The following is a 10277-nucleotide window of genomic DNA, read 5'->3' on the forward strand; positions in this document are numbered from 1 at the left end:
TTGACACGTGACTTAAAAGATGCGCTAATGCATTTTGAATTTTTAGTGCGTTTTTCCATGTGTTGCCTTTGACTATATTGTAAAGTGCATTTGTACCAAAAATGCACAAAAGATGCAGAAAGCTGAAGTTTTCAAAAAGTAGAGTAGTTTCCTCTAACACTGATATAAACAGCTTCATACGGTAGATTACAATGGTAACTCGAGTTATCATGCGCTTTGATTCAGCATTGTAGAGTATATAAAAAAGAACAGTGTGAATAGGTCCTTAGGTAGCAAAAGAATTCATAAACAAATTTCAGCATACTACCTATGTACTGTTCCCGGAGTGGAGGAAGTTCTGTGGACATAGCGAGAGCCAAAAAAACAGTTTTTCACACTGACATGAACAAGCTATGGCCATTTTTAACCAGCATTTCTTGGCAGGCAACAAAAGGTACAGAAGCCCTGATGAAGAAGGCATCCTAAGACCTCTAAAACATGTTCAACATTGCTGGATTTTTTTGACCTAATAAATAGACAAAAGTCAAAATATTCTGATTATAAAATATTTATTTGTAGTGGTTCTATACTAGACATCACTAAATAGTGAACTCCAGTCTGGCCGTGAGATGTATGATAGTTTTATTATGACCGTGATACATTGTTTATAAGTGAATTCCATTCACAGTGGTGTATCTAGGATATGGCAGCTATGGAATATGATAAAACCAATTAAACCTGCGCTTAGATATTATACAAAAAATAATGAAAAAAAATATTTCAAATAAAAATCAAAGAAAAGCAACTCGCATAAAAGGCAATATAAATAATATATAATACACAAATTGCAGCGCTAATCACAATCAAATTAAAGCAGGGCCCATTCCTGTACCAAGCAATAGTAACTCCAAAAACACCATACCAACTGTGAAGTTTGGAGGTGGGAACATCAGTAGTAATTCTAGCACTAGACCTCCTTTGTAAATCTAAAATGATAGCTTGTGCAGGCTTTTAAAGCGTTGCCTATGGATATTAAAACTGTATGTAGTTTTTCGCCATTGCACGGGAATGCTCAGTTTTAAAGCATGCCATGTTTGGTATCTATTTACTCGGCATACCATCATCTTTTACACCCTGTTCCAAATTATTATGCAAATTCTATTTAAGTGTCACAAAGATGAAATATTTTGTTTTTCAGTTTAACTCATGGATGGCCTTGTGTCTCAGGGCTCTTTTGATCACTGAAAACAATCTCGGACACCTGTGATAATTAGATTGCCAGGTGAGCCCAATTTAAGGAAAAACTACTAAAGGAGGGTGTTCCACATTATTAAGCAGAGCACCATTTTCAAGCAATATGGGGAAGAAAAAGGATCTCTCTGCTGCCGACAAGAGTGAAATAGTTCAATGCCTTGGACGAGGTATGAAAACATTAGATATTTCACGAAATGTAAGCGTGATCATCGCACTATTAAGAGAGTTGTGGCTGATTCAGAGCACAGACGGGTTCCTGCAGATAAAGGCACATTGAGGAAGATTTCTGCCAGATCCATGCATCGGATCAAGAGAGCAGCTGCTAAAATACCATTACATAGCAGCAAACAGATATTTGAAGCTGCTGGTGCCTCTGGAGTCCCACGGACATCAAGGTGTAGAGTCCTCCAGAGTCTTGCAACTGTGCATAAACCTTCTATTCGGCCACCACTAACCAATGCTCACAAGCAGAAACGGCTGCATTGGGCAGAAAAATACACGAAGATTCATTTTTAAACAGTCCTGTTTACTGACGAGTGCCATGCAACCCTGGATGGTCCAGATGGATGGAGTAGTGGATGGTTGGTGGACGGCCACCCTGTTCCAACAAGGCTGCGACATCAGCAAGGCGGTGGTGGAGTCATGTTTAGGGCCGGAATCATGGGAACAGAGCTGGTCGGCCCCTTTAGGGTCCCCGAAGGTGTAAAGATGACCTCTGCAAAGTATGTGGAGTTTATGACTGACCACTTTCTTCCCTGGTACAGAAGGAAGAACTATGCTTTCCGTAATAAAATCATCTTCATGCATGACAATGCACCATCTCATGCTGCAAAGAATACCTCTGCATCAATGGCTGCTCTGGGGATAAAAAGAGAGAAAGTTGTGGTGTGGCCTCCATCCTCCCCTGACCTCAAACCTATTGAGAATCTTTGGCGCATCCTCAATCAAAAGATCTATGAGGTGGGTGGAAGTTTACATCCAAGCAGCAGCTCTGGGAGGCTATTCTGACATCTTGCAAACAAATTCAAGCAGAAACTCTCCAAAAACTCGCAAGTTCAATGGATGCAAGACTTGTGAAGCTGCTATCAAATAAGGGCTCCTATGTTAAAATGTAACGTGACCTGTTTAAATGTTTAAAAAGTTAAAATGTTGTTAAAAATTTGATTGAAATAGCTTTTGATTTCAGTAAATATCCTGCAAACACAACAAATGACAATTTTCAGTTCTTTACAACCTATAAAGTGTTTTGAAACTTACTGTGCGGAATAATATGGAACAGTGCATTGTAAGTTGTTTATGTTTAAAATAAATACTGTTATCATTAGGAGGTTTGTTCAATAAAATTTGAATTGTACTCTTAATAGTTGATAACATGAGAATTATGCTGACTGTTATTTACATCAATTATTTAGGTAAATGAGAAAAATATAATTTGCATAATAATTTGGAACACGGTGTATATGTTACCAAATAGTTGGCAAATATATTGTGTTTTTGTGCATTAAAAGTAAAAAAGTGTATTTTTTTTTAAATATAAGTTTGAAAATTCGCTGCGAGAGTACTATCTGACATAAAAAAATTGCAGCACCCACCATTTTATTCACTAGGGTGTCTGCTTTAAAAAAAATATATAATGATTGGGGGTTCAAAGTAATTTCCTAGCAAAAAATACAGATTTTTTTCATGTGAACATAAAGTGTCAGAAAAGGCTTGGTCTTCAGGTGGTTAGAAGAGTGAGTGACATAAACTTCTAAATCAGCGCTGAGCAAACTATTGGCGCTATATAAATCCTGTATAATAATAATAAAAATGCTGGGCATAAAATGCCCCCACCCCCCAAAATGACCCCTTTTTGGAAAGTAGGCACCCCCTATCTACTGTATTTGCTGAGAGGTATGCTGAGTCAATAGAAGAATGTATACTTTTTACCACAAGTTTTTGGAAATTTACTAAAAAATAGTTATTTTTTGGCAGTCTAGCCAAGCACAGGACCCCAAAATTCAATAAGCACCTTCAGGCTTTTAAATGGCTTTATTTCCTCATTACACTTCTACCTATTACAGTTTCGGAGGCCCTGAAATGCCAGGATAGCTTTCTTTCCGAAAAGGGGTCATTTGGGGGTGTTTGTACTATCCTGGTATTTTAGCACCTCAAGAAATGTGATGGGCAGTCAGAAAGTAAAAGCTGCGTAAATTCCATTATCTATACCATAGTTTGTAGACGCTACAACGTTTACACAAAGCAATCAATATACACTTATTGGGATTTCTTTTACCAAAAACATGTAGCAGAATATATTTTAGCCTAAATTTATGACACCATTTTAGTTTTTTGGACATTTTTTATGACAGAAATGAGAAAATACCCTTTTATTTCAAAATTTCAGTCTTTTTTTTTCTATAGCGCAAAAGATAAAAAAGCGCACAGGTGATCAAATACCACCGAAAGAAAGCTCTATTTGTGTGAAAAAAGGACGTAAGTTTCATTCATGTACCGTATTGCATGACCGTGCAATTGTCAGTTAAACAAGTGTAGTGCTGTATAGCAAAACATTGGCGTAAATTGCAGTATCTATACCATAGTTTGTAGACGCTATAACTTTCACACAAAGCAATAACTATACACTTATTGGGATTTTTTCCAAAGTCATGTAGCAGAATATATTTTGGCTTAAATTTATGACTAACTTTGAGTTTACTATATATTGTTTATAGCCAAAGTAAAAAATATTATTTTTTTCAAAATTTTCGGTCTTTTTTTGTTTACAGTGCAAAAAATAAAAAGTGCACAGGTGATCAACTACCACCGAAAGAAAGCTCTATTTATGTGAAAAAAAGGACATAAAGTTTTTTTGAGTACAGCATTTCATGACCGTGCAATTACCAATTGAAATAGTGTAATGCCAAATAGCAAAAAAAGGTCTGGTCAGGAAGAAGGGGTAAATCTTCCGGAGGGCAAGAGGTTAATGGACGCAGAGACAGGAACAAAAACTGACAGGTGTTCTAATCCCTCTCCACTTTATCCAAAGTTAGAAAAAATGTTTTGCCCATAGTTATACTTTAAGTTTCTGCAATCAATGCATAGAAAGTCATAATAATATTGTCTGACATGGTAATGTAACACCCTGCCGTAATACTGTTTGCAGGATGTTAAATGGTCACAAGATGGCAGTGTCCTGCAGATCAGTTATACAGGCTCTGTTGAAAAGCTTTGTGGGATTCGTAAGCTGATTTTAGGACTTCACTGTTTGATGGGGAGTTAATAAACTAAATTTCCCAGAGAAGCTGGCAGATGAGTGGAGGCAAATACATACAGAAGCTCAGGAACTCGAGGACAGGAAGTGGACAGAGAGAGCTGGAGAGCAGGTGTAAAGAGAAAACTGTGTGGGATGCCAGAGGTCCAAGTTGGGCCAGACTGCAGAGAGTGTAGGAGAGAGGAGGAATTGCTGACTGCTGACATTGCTGGCAAGCCTGGCGGACAACCCTGCGAGCAGTCAAGCTGGAGCACTGCTGTCCAGAGCGATCTCTAAAGGAGGAACTTGAGGAAACGGGGGCTCTCATCTACAGAGAGACCATCCACCACCTGGCTGATGCCACTGATCGGGTGAGAGAATGCCATACTCAAGCCATCTAAGTTGCACTTTTTGCTTCCCTTCCAGTTTGCCCCATTCTGCCCAATTTTTCTTTCTGCCAAACTTTGCACCTCACCCTGTGTGGGTAAAAAATAGGTACCATTCAAACTCAATATCATTTAAAGGGACAGCTCCCTATCTTTTTGTTCACCCTCTATTAAGGAAGTTTTACTTTTGCCTCAAGGAAGATTTGAATACTTTTGAGTGCCAACTAGGGCCCCATCGAGTGCATCGAAGATCTGACACTGCAGTTAAAGGGGCATTGGCCTTATTAACTGAAGAGCTCTTTTTTTTCTCAGAATTAGACTCAGCCATCCATTACTGAGAGCCCAAAGTGAGTTAACTTCTCTGATTGGTAGTTTTTTTGACCCACTAGTGAAGAAACATCTCAGGACTGAGGCAATCATTTAAATTCTGAATTTTAGGACCTCTAAAACTGATTGAGATTGTGCTATGTTGTAACCCTTACTTGAAGTTACTAGAGTGACAGCTGTTTTCTTATGCACATATTTTCCTGTTGCTTTACTGTGCTTACATTTGATCTCAATACAACCAAAATTTAATTTCACTCTAAACCGTGTGTAAGTCTATTTTACGGTTGCAGCTGGAGGATTCTTCTGGCCAGAGGTTTAAAGTGATGTCAGCAAGGTTGAGCTTCCAGAGTGGGGTCAAGAAAGAAAGGGAACCTGAAAATTGCTCAGTGGCCCTTGAGGGGGTAGGGCTACACTAATAAAATAGTGTGTAGTGGCAATATAGCCTCTCATATAGTAGCTACAAGGCACACCAGTCTACAATAAATAGCCTACAGTAATTTGTTCTCTTTATCATAGGTCTACAGTTTAGACAGGCATTTCCCCATGGTCCCACTAGGTGTTGTTGCCCAGTTGCCTTGGACAGGCTTGGTACTTTACAGCAGCCCTGTCAGGACCTGGATCACCTGCTGGTGGCACTGTGCTTCCCAGAGTAGAAAGTTGTAGTTCCAGTGTGCAGCAGCAAGTGCTTCCTAGCAGTCTCTAGTAATCAGTTTTCACCAGATGCTGGCTGCTGGATGTGTATTTAGTCTCTCTTCTGCTAATACACTTCATATCAGTGTTTTGCTTTGTTTCCTGACAGATACTGAGTGCTGTTTATTCTGCTCCTGCTCCTGATCTTGCTCTTGCCCTGCATCATGTACCCTGCTGCCTTTTGTCTGCTGCCTTTATACCTGATCGCAGTCCATCTTTGCAAATATTGTGCCTAGTTAGTTTGTAGTTAGGCTTCCTGTTGCTTAGTTAGGCATTTTGGTTATATGGTTGTGGTTTACTTGTAGTTTTATGTTTGCTGGGTGCTAGGATTTGGATGTCTTTTGTTTTACGATTAATACATCTATTATACTATTATACATAGTCTGGTCTCTAGTTTCCTTGTGTAGCCATGCAGATCTGGTCATCTCAGCTGTTGATTCCTGACAAGCCCTTTATCAGTTCAGCCCACCCCATGTTGTTGGGCAGTCTTCCTGACTGTCCAAGTTGTTAAATGAGTATATAAGGTCAGGTAGGTGCCGCATAGCCAGTCAGTCATAGGAAAAACTAGTTTTCGGTCAGGAAATATGCAGCCGTCTGTGTATTTCCTATGCTTCCCCCTGGGAGGTAAAATTAGGGCATGTCCCATGCTACAGATGCCTAGAATCTACCTCTCTATGCTAAAGGGAACAGGTCTTGCTCAGTGTACTGCCCATTCTGTAAGCAATTATTTGTAACCAAATTATATTTACATTACCAGGCTGCTGGACCTCCATATGTGTAGTAGCTGAATTTACTATGTCAAAAAGTAAATGAGCGAGCGCAGATATATATAAGCGTATTGATAAGGTAGCTGCTAGCACCACAGGACATAGGTAACGGTCCCAATAGAAGTATATACATGGATAAAGTGCAGCGCTATAAATATATATGTAATAAAACTGTCAATTCATATAAATATCTGTGCAAAATACTCAAAGTGCTATTCAGTGCAATATGTGCAAAAAGTGAATACATAAATGTCCGTATATATCTCTCCAATTTCATTGGTAAAGAAAATAAGCAGGAATAGTCCTCAGATTAAAACATAATATATCCATGTGAACAAAGTGCAGATGTGAGCAAATCCTTTGAGGGAATCCACCACCTCTGAAAATTAGAAATTAGATGTATACAAGCATTGGTTACATTGGTTACAACCTGCACCCGGATATGACAGATTGTAACCAATGCTTGTATACATCTAATTTCTGGTGAGTGTACACCCATCAGAGGTGGTAGATTCCCTCCAAGGATATGCGCGCATCTGCACTTTGTTCACATGGATATATTATGTTTTAATCTGAGGACTATTTCTGCTTATATTCTTTACTGATGAAATTGGATGGATATATATGGACATTTATTTATTCACTTTTTGCACATATTGCACTAAATAGCTGTTTGAGTATTTTGCACAGATATTTATATGAATTGCCAGTTTGATTATATATATATATATAGTGGTGCACTTTATGAAATTATTACGTACCTTGTATGTTGAACTGTTCAGTAGCGCAACAAAAAAGATATGCAGCAGTCTGGACATTGAGTTATTCCTGACCAAAGTGAACTTCTCCTGGGACCTTTTCTTTCCTACCTACTTTGTGATGTGCAGTCTCTTTGCTGAGTGAGCAGGGCTGATAATCCTGGTTAAGCCAGGCTTAGTTGTCTTTAGCCAGTAAGGGCTATCCCAGAAGCAGAATGGGGGACACAGACCAGAGGCATCGCCCACTGCTCGGTTGTAGAGGGTTAAAAAATGCTTCCACGCTACACAACATTCAAATGTGAGAAGACATGAGACACTGGGGTATAGCTATCACAGATATAATATTGCAGGATTGAGCGTGGCCCACATGAGCTCTAACATGTACACGGCTTCAGTTCCAGAACACACCTCAATACCTATGGTACCAGTAAATCTGAAATTGCTGACTATTGGGGATTGAGGCTACCATGGGCTTCCTGGGAATCCTGCGTGGTTGAGAGTCGTGAACCTATCAAATTCATGTGGGAATTCACTGAGCTGAATTCTTTGTACCACAAAGCATTTGATGGCTTTTGCCATTATTAGAGATGAGCGAATTATTCAAAAATTCGATTCGGCTGATTCGCCGAATTTGCGGGAGAAATTCGATTCGATGCGAATTTATTCGCCGCGAATTTAACTTATTAAAAGGGTTTCTAGGCTTCAGAGAGCCTTTATATTAGTGCAGAACACTGTACCTTTAATTTAAATGCCCTTGGAGTCTGCTGGGGAAGAGAAATAATACTGTCAGTCAGTATGACATGCAGATGTGTGCCGTCGATCTTAGAATCACCACACACTTCACTCATTTGTGCAGTCACGGGGCACGACGAAGAAGAAGAAGAAGAAGAAGAAGAATGAAAAGAAGAATGAAAAGAAGAAGAAGAATGAAAAGAAGAAGAAGAAGAATGAAAAGAAGAATGAAAAGAAGAAGAAGAAGAATGAAAAGAAGAAGAAGAAGAATGAAAAGAAGAATGAGAAGAAGAATGAAAAGAAGAATGAAAAGAAGAATGAGAAGAATGAAAAGAAGAAGAACAAGAATGAAAAGAAGAATGAGAAGAAGAATGAAAAGAAGAATGAAAAGAAGAATGAGAAGAATGAAAAGAGAAAGAAGAAGAATGAAAAGAAGAAGAAGAAGAATGAAAAGAACAATGAAGAGAAGCAGAAGAAGAATGAAAAGAAGAAGAAGAAGAATGAAAAGAAGAATGAAAAGAAGAGGAAGAAGAATGAAAAGAAGAAGAAGAAGAATGAAAAGAAGAAGAAGAATGAAAAGAAGAAGAATGAAAAGAAGAAGAAGAAGAATGAAAAGAAGAATGAAAAGAAGAAGAATGAAAAGAAGAAGAAGAAGAATGAAAAGAAGAATGAAAAGAAGAAGAAGAAGAATGAAAAGAAGAAGAAGAATGAAAAGAAGAAGAATGAAAAGAAGAAGAAGAAGAATGAGAAGAAGAATGAAAAGAAGAATGAAAAGAAGAAGAAGAAGAATGAAAAGAAGAAGAAGAAGAATGAAAAGAAGAATGAAAAGAAGAAGAAGAAGAAGAAGAATGAAAAGAAGAAGAATGAAAAGAAGAATGAAAAGAAGAAGAAGAAGAATGAAAAGAAGAATGAAAAGAAGAAGAAGAAGAATGAAAAGAAGAAGAAGAAGAATGAAAAGAAGAATGAAAAGAAGAAGAAGAAGAATGAAAAGAAGAAGAAGAAGAATGAAAAGAAGAATGAAAAGAAGAAGAAGAATAAGAAGAATGAAAAGAAGAAGAAGAAGAATGAAAAGAAGAATGAAAAGAAGAAGAAGAAGAATGAAAAGAAGAAGAAGAAGAATGAAAAGAAGAATGAAAAGAAGAAGAAGAATGAAAAGAAGAATGAAAAGAAGAAGAAGAAGAATGAAAAGAAGAAGAAGAAGAATGAAAAGAAGAAGAAGAAGAATGAAAAGAAGAATGAAAAGAAGAAGAAGAAGAAGAATGAAAAGAAGAAGAAGAATGAAAAGAAGAAGAATTCCAGTACAGCAAAAAGTGTATCTGCAGAGAGCTCCGCTATTTCTGACAGTTCTCTGACAGTTCCTTCACATTTACAGCGGTTGAAACATTGTATCTATTTATTTCCGAATAAAAACATCTGTATCCTAAATGGAAACAAATAGATACAATGTTTCAACCGCTGTAAATGAACTGTCAGAACTGTCAGAGAACTGTCAGAAATAGCGGAGCTCTCTGCAGTGACACTTTTGCCGGCTGATCGGGGAAAATTCGTTTCGTGCATCAGAAGTTTGGTAAAATTCGGATTCGATGCGAATCGAATTTTTCCTAATATTCGAAACGAATTCCACTTCGCCAAGTTCGATTCGCTCATCTCTAGCCATTATGTCAGCTGGCTGATAAGGGTCAATAATGAGGGGTGGTATATTATATTTTGCTATGGCCTTTTTGTTATTTTGGGGTCCACAGTGTACAAATGTTGCTGACACAAACAAAGCTGCCCTCGACGCATTGTTGTGTGATACAGTGTGCATCGAAGCACCACATATTTTTCCCCCTATTTCTAAAGTTGATATTAAATGTAGTCAATCCCCTTTACTGAAATTGTCAGGCAGGCCTGAAGGGAGAGGCAGAGGATCTGTACATGGATATTATCTCTGTAGAGATAGTAGGAGGTGAGCAGGCTCCACAGGGCAAAGGTGTGGTCGGACCATATCACCAAGAGGCATGTCTGCCTTTTCTCCCTACTCTAGATATACTTTAAATTATGTATTGACACAATGTAGTCACCTGAATCTCAGCTAACAAAGCATGACTTAAGTCACAATGTAATAATATTTGGTGACATTCTAATGAAGTCACTTAAATATTTAAAAAGA

Source organism: Staurois parvus, unplaced genomic scaffold, assembly GCF_062004578.1.
Source record: "Staurois parvus isolate SC_StPar_1 unplaced genomic scaffold, SC_StPar_1.0 ptg001200l, whole genome shotgun sequence".
NCBI classification, from domain to species: Eukaryota; Metazoa; Chordata; class Amphibia; order Anura; family Ranidae; genus Staurois; species Staurois parvus.